We start from the raw sequence: 12,173 nt of genomic DNA, 5'->3' as shown, positions 1-12,173 counted from the left end.
GGCCTCAATGGGTGTCAAAATGTCCATTTGTAGAATGGACTAAAACAGTGTTTTCAAACTGCTGTATCCAAAGGAAGGTTTAATTCTGTGAGATAAATGTACACATTAGAAAGCAGTTTCTCAGAAAGCTTCTTTGTACTTTTTATCTTAAAGTATTTTCTTTTTCACCATAAGCCTCAATGCACTCCAAAATATCCCTTAGCAGATCTTACAAAAACATTGTTTCCTATCTGTTGAATGAAAAGAAAGTTTTAACTCTGGGAGATGAATGCAAATGTCACAAAAGGGGTTTTCTCAGATTGCTTCCTTCCGGTTTTTATCCTGGGATATTCGCTTTCTCTCTATCAGCCTAAAGGAGCTCCCAAATATCCATTCACAGAATGACAAAAATACTGTTTCCAATCTACTGGATAAAAAAAGTTTAGCTATGAGAGATGAATGCACACATCAGAAATTAGTTTCTCAGAGAGCTTCTTTCTACCTCTTATCTGAAGATATTTTCTTTTTCACCAAGGGCTCGATGTGCTCCAAAATATCCCTTTGCAGATCCTACAAAAAAAGTGTTTCCAAATGGTTGAATGAAAGGAAATATTTATCTCTGTGAGATGAATTCAGACTTCACATTGTAGTTTCTCAAATGGCTTCCTTCTACTTCTTATCCTGGTATATTCCCTTTTTCACCATTGACCTCAATGAGCTCCCAAATGTCCATTTGCAGAATGGACAAAACACTGTTTCCAAACTCTTGAATCAAAAGAAACATTTAACTCTGTTAGATGAAAACACACACCACAAAGCAGTTTCTCAGAAAGCTTCTGTCTAGTTTCTATTTGAAGATATTTTCTTTTTCACCATAGGCCTCAATGTGCTTCAAAGTATCCCTTCACAGATTCTACAAAATCAGTGTTTCCAGACTGCTGGATCAAAAATAATGTATAACTCTGTTAGATGAATACACCCATCACAGAGCAGTTTCTCAGAAAGCTTCTTCTACTCTTTACCTTAAGATATTTTCTTTTTCACTGTAGTTCTCAAAGCACTCCAAAATATCCCTTTGCAGATTCTGGAAAAAACAATGTTTCCAAACTGCTGAATAAAAAGAAAGCTTTAACTCTGTGAGAGGAATGCAAACCTCACAAATCTGTTTCTCTGATAGCTTCCTTGTAGTTTTTATCCTGGGGTATTCCCTTTTTCTGCCTTGGCCTCAATAAGCTCCCAAATATGCATTCACAGAATGAACAAAAACAGTGTTTCCAAACTATTGAATCAAAAGAAAGGTTTAACTCCATGAGATGAAAGCACCTATCACAAAGCAGTTTGTCAGAAAGCTTCCTTCAGTTTTATCTGAAGATATTTTCTTTTTCACCATAGCTTTCAATGTGCTCCCAAATATCCCTTCACAGATTCTACAAAAACAGTTTTCTAAACTGCTGAATGTAAGGAAAGTTTTAACTCTGTGAGATCAATGCACACATCACAAAGTAGTTTCTGAGATAGCTTCCTTGAAGTTTTTATCCTGGGCTATTCCATTTATCTACATTGGCCTCAATGAGCTCCCAAATGCCCATTCACAGAATGGACAAAAATACTGTTTCCAAACTGGTGAATGAAAAGAAATGTTTAACACTGGGAGATGAATGCACACATCACAAAGCAATTACTCAGTATGATTCTGTCTAGTTCCTATTGGAAGATATTTTCTATTTCACCATAGGCCTCAATATGCTCCTAAATATCCCTTTGCAGATGCTACAACAACAGTGTTTCCAAACTGCTGGATCAAAAGGAAAGTTTACCTCTGTGAGATAAATGCACACATCACAAAGCAGTTTCTCAGAAAGCTTCTTTCTACTTTTTATCTTAAGATATTTTCGTCTTCACCATAGTTCTCAAAGTGCTCCCAAATATCCCTTTGCAGATTCTACCAAACAGTGTTTCCAATCTGTTGAACCAAAAGAAAGATTTAACTCTGTGAGATGAGTACACATATCACAAAGCAGTTTCTCAGAAAGCTTCTTTCTTGTTTTTATCTGAAGATATTTTCTTTTTCATGATAGGCCTCAACACACTCCAAATTATCCCTTCACAGATTCTAAAAAAACAGTGTTTCCAAACTGTTGAATGAAAAGAAAGGTTTAACTCATGAGATGAAAATATGCATCACAAAGCGGTTTCTCAGATAGCTTCCTTCAAGTGTTTATCCTGGGATATTCGACTTTTTGCCATTGGCCTCAATGATCTCCCAAATGTCCATTTGCAGAATGGACAAAAACAGTGTTTCCAAACTGCTGAATGAAAAGAAAGATTTAACTCTGTGATATGAAAACACACATCACAAACCAGTTTCTCAGAAAGCTTCTTTCTAGTTTTTATCAGAAGATATTTTCTTTTTCACCATAGGCCTAAATGTACTCCGAAATATCCCCTCGCAGAATCTACAAAAACAGTGTTTCCAAACTGCTGATTGAAAAGAAAGGTTTACCTCTGTGAGATGAATGCACACATCACACAGTGGTTTCTCGGATAACTTCCTTCTAGTTTTCACCCTGGGATATTCGCTTTTTGCCATTTGTCTCAATCAGCTACAAAATGTCCATTCACATAATGGACAAAAACAGTGTTTCCAAACTGCTGAATCAAAAGAAAGGTTTCACTTCACGAGGTGAATGCAGACATCACAAAGCAGTTTCTCAGAAATCTTCTTTCTACTTTTTATCTGAAAATATTTTCCATTTCACCATAGGCCTCAATGCACTTCCAAGTATCCCTTTGCAGATTCAACAAAAACAGTGTTTCCAAACTGATTAATGAAAATAATTGTTTCACTCAGTGAGATAAATGCACACATCACAAAGCAGTTTCTCAGATAGCTTCCTCCTAGTGTTTATCCTGGGATATTCACTTTTTCTCCTTTGGCCTCAATGAGGTCCCAAATGTCCATTTGCAGAATGGACAAAAACAGTGTTTCCAAACTGTTTAATCAAAAGAAAGGTTTAACTCTGTGAGATGAGTGCACACATCACAAGCATTTTCTCAGAAAACTTCTTTCTAGCTTTTATCTGAAAATATTTTCTTTTTCACCATAGGCCTCCAGGCACTCCAAAATACCCCTTAATGGATTCTACAAAAACAGTGTTTCCAAACTGCTGAGTGAGAAGAAAGGATTAACTCTGTGAGAAGAATGCACGCTTCTCAAAGCAGTTTCTCAGATAGCTTCCTTCTAGTGTTTATCCTGGGATATTCGATTTTTAGCCATTGGCATCAATGAGCTCCCAAATGTCCATTCACAGAATGGAAAAAAACGGTGTTTACAAACTGCTGAATCAAAAGAAAGGTTTAAGTCTGTGCCATGAAAGCACACATCACAAAGCACTTTCTGAGAAACTTTTTTTCCAGTTTTTTTCTGAAGACACTTTCTTTTTCACCATAGGCATCAACATGCTCCAAAATATCCCTTTGCAGATTATACAAAAACAGTGTTTCCAAACTTCTGAATTAAAAGGAAGGTTTAACTCTATGAGATGAATGCACACATCACAAAGCAGTTTCTCGGATAGCTTCCTTCTAGTGTTTATCCTGGGATATTCGATTTTTCCCCATTGGCCTCAATGAACCCCGAAAGTCCATTTGCAGAATGGAGAAAAACAGTGTTTTCAAATTGATAAATCAAAAGAAAGGTTTTACTCTGTGAGATGAAAGCACACATCACAAATCAGTTTCTCAGAAAGTTACTTTCTAGTTTTTGTCTGATGATATTTTCTTTTTCACAATAGGCCTCAATACTCTCTGAAATATCCCTTCACAGTTCTACAAAAACAGTGTTTCCAAACTGCTGATTGAAAAGAAAGATTTAACTCTGTGAGTTGAATGCACACATCACAAAGCTGTTTTTCAGATGCCTTCCTTCTAGTTTTTATCCTGGAACATTCACCTTTTCACCATTGGCCTCAATGAGCTCCTAAATTTCCATTCGCAGAATAGAAAAACACAGGGTTTCCAAACTGCTGAATGAAAAGGAAGGTTTATCTCTGTGAGATGAATGCACACATCACAAAGCAGGTTATAATAAAGATTCTTTCTAATTTTTAGTTGAAGATGTTTTATCTTTCAGCATAGGCCTCAATGAGCAGCCAAATATCCCTTCAAAGATTCTACAAAAACTGTTTCCAAACTGCTGAAATAAAAGTTTAAGTCTGAGAGATGAATGCACACATCACAAAGCAGTTTCTCAGAAAACTTCCTTCTAATTTTTATCTGAAGATATTTTCTTTTTCACCATAGGCCTCAAAGTGCTCCCAAATATCCTTTTGCAGGTTATACAAAAACGGTGTTTCCAAAGTTGTGAATGCAAAGAAAGGTTTACCTCTGTGAGATGAATGGACACGTCAGAAAGTAGATTCTCATGTTGCTTCCTTCTAGTTTTTATCCTGTGATATTCACTTGTCCACCATTGACCTCAATGAGGACCCAAATGTCCCTTCGCAGAATGGACGAAAGCAGTGTTTCCAAACTGCTGAATCAAAAGCTAGGTTTAACTCTGTGAGTTGAATGCAAACATCATAAAGCAGTTTCTCAGATGGCTTCCTTCTAGTTTTTATCCTGGTATATTCCCTTTTTCACCAGTGGCCAAAACGAGCTCCCAAATGTCCATTCGCAGAATGAACAAAAACAGTGTTTCCAAAGTGGTGAATCAAAAGAAATGTTTAACTCTGTGAGATGAATGCATACATCACAAAGCAGTTTCTCAGAAAACTTATTTCTGGTTTTTATCTGAAGATATTTTCTTTTTCACCATAAATCTCAATGAGCTCTGAAATATCCCTTCACATATTCTACAAAAACAGTGTTTCCAAACTGCTGAATCAAAGGAAGGTTTAACTCTCTGAGATGAATTCACACATCAGAAAGCCATTACTCAGAAAGCATATTTCTACTTTTTATCTGAAGACATTTTCTTTTTCACCTTAGGCCTCAATGCACTCCTAAATATCCCTTCTCAGATTCTACAAAACAGTGTTTAAAAACTGCTGAATGAAAGGAAAGGTTTAGTTCTGTGAGATGAATGCACACATCACAAAGCCTATTCTCATATCTTCCTTCTAATTTTTATCCTGTGATATTCACTTGTTTGCCATTGACCTCAAGGAGCTCCCAAATGTCCATTCACAGAGTGGACAAAAACAGTGTTTCTAAAGTGGTGAATCAAAAGAAATGTTTAATTCTGTGAGATGAATGTATACATCACAAAGCAGTTTCTCAGAAAACTTATTTCTGGATTTTATCTGAAGATATTTTCTTTTTCACCATAAATCTCAATGAGCTCTGAAATATCCCTTCACATATTCTACAAAAACAGTGTTTCCAAACTGCTAAATCAAAGGAAGGTTTAACTCTCTGAGATGAATTCACACATCAGAAAGCCATTTCTCAGAAAGTGTATTTCGACTTTTTATCTGAAGACATTTTCTTTTTCACCATAGGCCTCAATGCACTCCTAAATATCCCTTCTCAGATTCTACAAAACAGTGTTTAAAAACTGCTGAATGAAAGGAAAGGTTTAGTTCCATGAGATGAATTTACACATCACAAAGTGTATTCTCATATAGCTTCCTTCTAATTTTTATCCTGCAATATTCACTTGTTTGCCATTGACCTCAATGAGCTCCCAAATGTCCATTCACAGAATGCACAAAAACAGTGTTTCCAAACTGCTGAATCAAAAGAAAGGATTAAATCTGTGAGATGAATGTACACATCAAAATGCAGTTTTTCAGAAAAAGTCTTTCTACTTATTATCGGAAGATATTTTCTTTTTCACCATAGACCACAATGCACTCTGAAATATCACCTTGCAGATTCTACAAAAACAGTGTTGCCACACTGCTGAATGAAAAGACAGGTTTAACTCTGGAAGATGAATGCACGCATCACAAAGCAGTTTCTCAGAAAGCTTCTTCCTAGTTTTTATGTTGGGATATTCTCTTTTTCACCATTGCCCTCAATCAGCTCCCAAATGTCCAATCGCAGAAAGGAGAGAAACATTGTTTCCAAACTGCTGAATCAAACGAAAGATTAAACTCTGTAAGAAGAATGCACACATCACAAATAAGTTTCTCAGAAATCTTCTTCCTGCTTTTTGTTTGAATATATTTTCTTTTTCACCATAGGCCTCAAGGCAATCCCAAATATCCTTTCAAAGTTTCTACAAAAATAGTGTTTCCAAAATGCTCAAAGAATAGAAAACTTCACCTCCATGAGATGAAAGCACACATCACTAAGAGGTTTCTCAGACAACTTCCTTCTAGTTTTTAACCTGGGATATTCACTTTTCTGCCATTGACCTCAATGAGCTCCCTAATGCCCATTAGCAGAATGGACAAAAACAATTTTCCAAACTGCTGCATCAAATAAAGAGTTTAAATCTTTGAGATGAATGCACACATCACAAAGCCATTTCTCAGAAAGATTCATTCTAGTTTTATCTGAAGATTTTTTCTTTTTCTCCACAGGCCTCAATATGCTCCCAAATATCCCTCCACAGATTCCACAAAACGAGTGCTTCCAAACTGCTGAATGAAAAGAAAGGTTTAACTCTGAAAGATGAATGCACAAATCACAAAGCAGTTTCTCAGATAGCTTCCTTCTAGTTTTAATACTGAGTTATTTGCTTTTTCACCATTGTCTTCAATGAGCTCCTAAATGTGCATTCAGAGAATGGACAAAAACTGTGTTTCAAATCTGCTGAATCAAAAGATAGTTTTAACTCTCTGTGTTTCCAAACTGCTGAGTGATAAACAAGGTTTAACTCTGCAAGAGGAATGCACACATCACAAAGTGCTTTCTCAGAGACCTTCCCTCCCTTTTTTATCCTAGGAGATTAGTTTCTTCACAACTGGACTCAATGAACTCCCAAATGTCAATTCACAGAAATTACAAAAACAGTGTTCCCAAGCTGCTGAATCAAAAGAAAGGTTTAACTGTGTGAGATGAATACACACAACACGAAGAAGTTTCTCAGAAGTCTTCTTTCTACTTTTTGTCTGAAGATATTTTCTTTTTCACCATAGGCCTCAATGCACTGCCAAATATCCCTTCAAAGGCTCTACAAAAACAGTGTTTCCAAACTGCTGAACGAAAAGGAAACTACTTCCATGAGATGAATGTGCAGATCACTAAGGGGTTTCTCAGACAGCTTCCTTCTAGTTTTTATCCTGAGATATTCACTTTTTCACCATTGGTCTCAATGAGCTTCCTAATGTCCATTTGCAGAATGGACAGAAACAATGTTTCCAAACTGCTGCCTCAAATGAAGGGTTTAACTCTTTGTGATGAATGCACACATCACAAATCCATTACTCAGAAAGCTTCTTTCTACTTTTTATCTGAAGACATTTTCTATTTCATCATTGGCCTCAATGCAGTCCAAAATATCCCTTTGCAGATCCTACAGAAACAGTGTTTCCAAACTGTAGACTGAAAGAAAGGTTTAACTCTGTGAGATGACTGTACACATCATAAAGTGGTTTCTCAGATAGCTTCCTTCTAGTTTTTATCCTGGGATATTCGATTGTTTTCCATTCACCTCAATGAGCTCCCAAATGTCCTTTCACAGAAGGGTCAAAAACAGTGTTATCAAACTGCTGAATCAAAAGAAATATTTAACTCTGTGAGATGAATGCACACATCACAAAGCAGTTTCTGAGAAAGCTTCTTTCTAGTTTTTATCTGAAGATATTTCCTTTTTCACTGTAGGCCTTAATGCAGTCCCAAATATCCCTCCACAGATTCTACAAAAACAGTGTTTACAAACTGCTGAATGAAAGAAAATTGAGCTCTTCAAGATGAATTCACAGATGGCAAAGCGTTTTCTCAGACAGCCTCCTTCTAGTTTTTTCCTGGGATATTCACTCTTTCACCATTGGCCTCAATGAACTCCAAAATGTCCATTCCCAGAATGGACAAAATCAGTGTTTCCAAACTGCTGAATCAAAAGAAATGTTTAACTCTGTGAGATGAATGCACACTTCACAAAGCAGTTTCTCAGAAAGCATCTTTCTACTTTTTATCTGAAGATATTTTCTTTGTTCCATAGGCCTCAATGTGATCCCAAATATCCTTCACAGATTCTACAAAAACAGTGTTTCTAAACTGTTGAATGAAAAGAAAGGTTTAACTCTGCAAGATGAATGCACACAAAACAAATCGGTTTCTAAGATAGATTCCTTTTCATTTTTATCCTGGGAGATTCACATTTTCATCATTGGCCCCAAAGAAGTTCCCAAATGTCCTTTTGAAGAATGGAATAAAACATTGTTTCCAAACTGCTGAATTAAAAGAAAGATTTAACTCTGTGATATGAATGCACACATCACAAAGCAGTTTCTCAGAACCTTCTTTTTACTTTTTATCTGAAGATATTTTCTTGTTCACCATAGATCTCAACAGGTTTCCGAATATCCCTTCACAGATTTTATAAAAAAGTGTTTCCAAACTGCTGAAAGAAAGGTAACTTTACCTCCACGAGGTGAATGCGCATATCACTAAGCAGTTTCTCAGATAGCTTCCTCCTACAACTTTATCTTGGGATATTTGGTTTTTCACCACTGATCTCAATCAGCTCCCAATTGTCCATTCACAGAAAGGATAAAAACTGTCTTTCCAAACTGCTGAATCAAAAGAAATATTAAACTCTGTAAGAAGAATGCACTCATCACAAAGAAGTTTTTCCAGGAATCTTCTTTCTACTTTTTGTCTGAAGATACTTTCTATTTCATCATAGACCTCAATGTGATCCCAAATATCCCTTCAAAGATTCTACAAAAACAGTGTTTCCAAACTACAGAATGAAAAGAAAGGTTTAACTCAGTGAGATGAATGTCCACATTCCAAAGCAGCTTTTCTGGTAGATTGCTTCTAGTTTTTATCCTGGGATATTCATTCTTTTGCCGTTGGCCTCAATGAGCTCCCAAATGTCCATTTGCAGAATGCACAAAAACAGTATTTCCAAACTGCTGAATCAAAAGAAGGTCTTAACTCTGTGAGATGAATGCACACATTACAAAACAGTTTCTCAGAAGTCTTCTTTCTACTTTTTGTCTGAAGATATTTTCTTTTTCACTATAGGCCTCAAAGCACTCCCAAATATCCCTTTGCAGATTCTAAAAAAACAGTGTTTCCAAACTGCTGAATGAAAAGGAAACTTTATCTCCATGAGATGAATGCACACCTCACAAACTGGTTTCTCAGATAGCTGCCTTCTAGTTTTTGTCCTGGGATATTAGTTTTTTTGCCATTATTCTCAATGAGTTCCCAAATGCCCATTCACAGAATGGACAAAAACAGCTGAATCAAACTGCTGAATCAAAAGGAACATTGAACTCTCTAGATGAAAGCACACATCACAAAGCATTTCCTCATAAAGCTTCTTTCTACTTTTTATCTGTAGATATTTTCTTTTTCACCATGGGCCTCAACATGCTTCCAAATATCCCTTTGCAGATTCTACAAAAAAAGTGTTTCCAAACTGCTGAATGAAAAGGAAACTTTACTTCTGCAAGGTGAATGCACACATCACTGAGCGGTTTCTCAGATAGCTTTCTTCTATTTTTTATCCTGGGATATTCACTTTTTTGCCATTGGCCCCCAAGAGTTCCCAAATGTCCTTTTGCAGAAAGGAGAAAAACAGTGTTTCCAAACTGCTGAGTCTAAAGAAAGGTTAAACTCTGTAATAAAAATACACACATCACAAAGAAGTTTCTATGAATGCTTCTTCCTACTTTTTGTCTGAAGATATTTGCATTTTCACCATAGGCATCGAAGTGCTCTGAAATATCCCTTGGTAGTTTCTGCAAAAGCACTTCTGCTTTGTGATGCATGCATGCATCTCATATAGTTAAAACTTTCTTTTAATGCAGCTGTTTGGAAATAAGGTGTTTGTCCATTATGTGAATGGACATTTGGGAGCTCATTGGTTAAAGTGAATAACCCAGGATAAAAAGCAGAAGGAAGGTACCTGAGAAACCGCATTGTGATGTGTGCATTCATCTCACTGAGTTAAACTTTTCTTTTCATTCAACATGTTGGAAACACTGTTTTTGTAGAATCCATGAAGGGATATGTGGGAGTGCATTGAGGCCTATGGTGAAAAAGTAAATGCCTTTATATAAAAACTAGGAAGAAGCTTTCTGAGAAACTGCTTTGAGATGTGTTCATGCATTTCACACAGTTGAACCTTTCTTTTAATTCAGCAGCTTGGAAACACTGTGTTTGTCCATTCACAGAATGGTGCTTATTGAGGTCAATGGCCCAAAAGCAAATATCCTGGGATTAAAACTAGAATGATGTTATCTGAGAAACTGCTTTCTGATATGTGCATTCGTCTTGCAGAGTTAAATCATTATTTTCAACCAACAGTTTGGAAATACTGTCTTTGTAGGAACTGCAAAGGGATATTTGGGAGTGCATTAAGGCCTAATGTGAAAAAGAAAATATTTACAGATAAAAAGTAGAAAGAAGCTTTCTGAGAAACTGCTTTGTGATGTCTGCATTCACCTCGCAGAGTTAATGCATTCATTCAGCAGTTTGGAAACACTGTTTTTGTAGAAGGTGTGAAGGGATATTTTAGAGCACGATGAGGCCTATGGTGGAAAAGAATATATCTTCAGATAAAATGAAGATAGAAATTTCTGAGAAACTGCTTTGTGATGTGTGCATTCATCTCCCAGAGTTAAATCTTTTTTAGATTTAGCAGTTTGGGAACACCGGTTTTGTACATTCTGCAAATGGACATTTTCTAGCTCATTGAACCTAATGATGACAAAGCAAATATTTCAGGATAAAACCTAGAAGGAAGCTATCTGAGAAACCACTTTCAGATGTGTACATTAATCTCACAGTGTTTAACCTCTCTTTTGATTCAGCAGTTTGGAAACACTGTTTTTATAGAATCTGCAAAAGGATATTTTGGAGCGGATTGAGGCCTACGGTGAAAAAGAATTTATCTTAAGATAAAAAGTAGAAAGAGACTTTCTGTGAAACTGTGTTGTGATGCGAGCATTCATTTCACAGAGTTCCACCTTTCTTTTGGTTCAGTAAATTTGAAATACTCTTTTTGTCAATTCTGCAAATGGACATTTGGGATCTCATTGAGCCCAATGGAGGAAAAGCATATATCGCAGGATAAAAACCAGAAGGAAGCTATCTGAGAAACTGCTTTGGGATGTGTGCATTCATCTCACAGATTTAAATCTTTCCTTTGATTCAGCAGTTTGGCAACAACGTTTTTGTCCATTCTGCGAATGGACACTTTGTAGCTCATTGAGGCCAATGGTGAAAAAGTGAATATACCAGGATGAAAACTAAAAGAAATCTGTGTGAGAAACTGCTTGGTCATGTGAGCATTAATCTCACATAGTTAAATCTTTCTTTTCATTCAGCAGTTTGGAAAAACTTTTATTATTATTATTATACTTTAAGTTTTAGGGTACATGTGCACATTGTGCAGGTTAGTTACATATGTATACATGTGCCATGCTGGTGCGCTGCACCCATTAACTCGTCATCTAGCATTAGGTATATCTCCCACTGCTATCCCTCCCCCCTCCCCCCACCCCACAACAGTCCCCAGAGTGTGATGTTCCCCTTCCTGTGTCCATGTGATCTCATTGTTCAATTCCCACCTATGAGTGAGAATATGCGGTGTTTGGTTTTTTGTTCTTGCGATAGTTTACTGAGAATGATGATTTCCAATTTCATCCATGTCCCTACAAAGGACATGAACTCATCATTTTTGATGGCTGCATAGTATTCCATGGTGTATATGTGCCACATTTTCTTTGACAAACCTGAGGAAAACAAGCAATGGGGAAAGGATTCCCTATTTCATAAATGGTGCTGGGAAAACTGGCTAGCCATATGTAGAAAGCTGAAACTGGATCCCTTCCTTACACCTTATACAAAAATCAATTTAAGGTGGATTAAAGACTTAAACATTAGACTTAAAGCCATAAAAACCCTAGAAGAAAACCTAGGCAATACCATTCAGGACATAGGCATGGGCAAGGGTTTCATGTCTAAAACACCAAAAGCAATGGCAACAAAAGACAAAATTGACAAATGGGAACTAATTAAACTCAAGAGCTTCTGCACAGCAAAAGAAACTACCATCCGAGTGA

Source organism: Gorilla gorilla, chromosome 5 (genome assembly GCF_029281585.2).
Source record: "Gorilla gorilla gorilla isolate KB3781 chromosome 5, NHGRI_mGorGor1-v2.1_pri, whole genome shotgun sequence".
NCBI lineage: Eukaryota > Metazoa > Chordata > Mammalia > Primates > Hominidae > Gorilla > Gorilla gorilla.
This window is presented reverse-complemented; position numbering follows the sequence as displayed.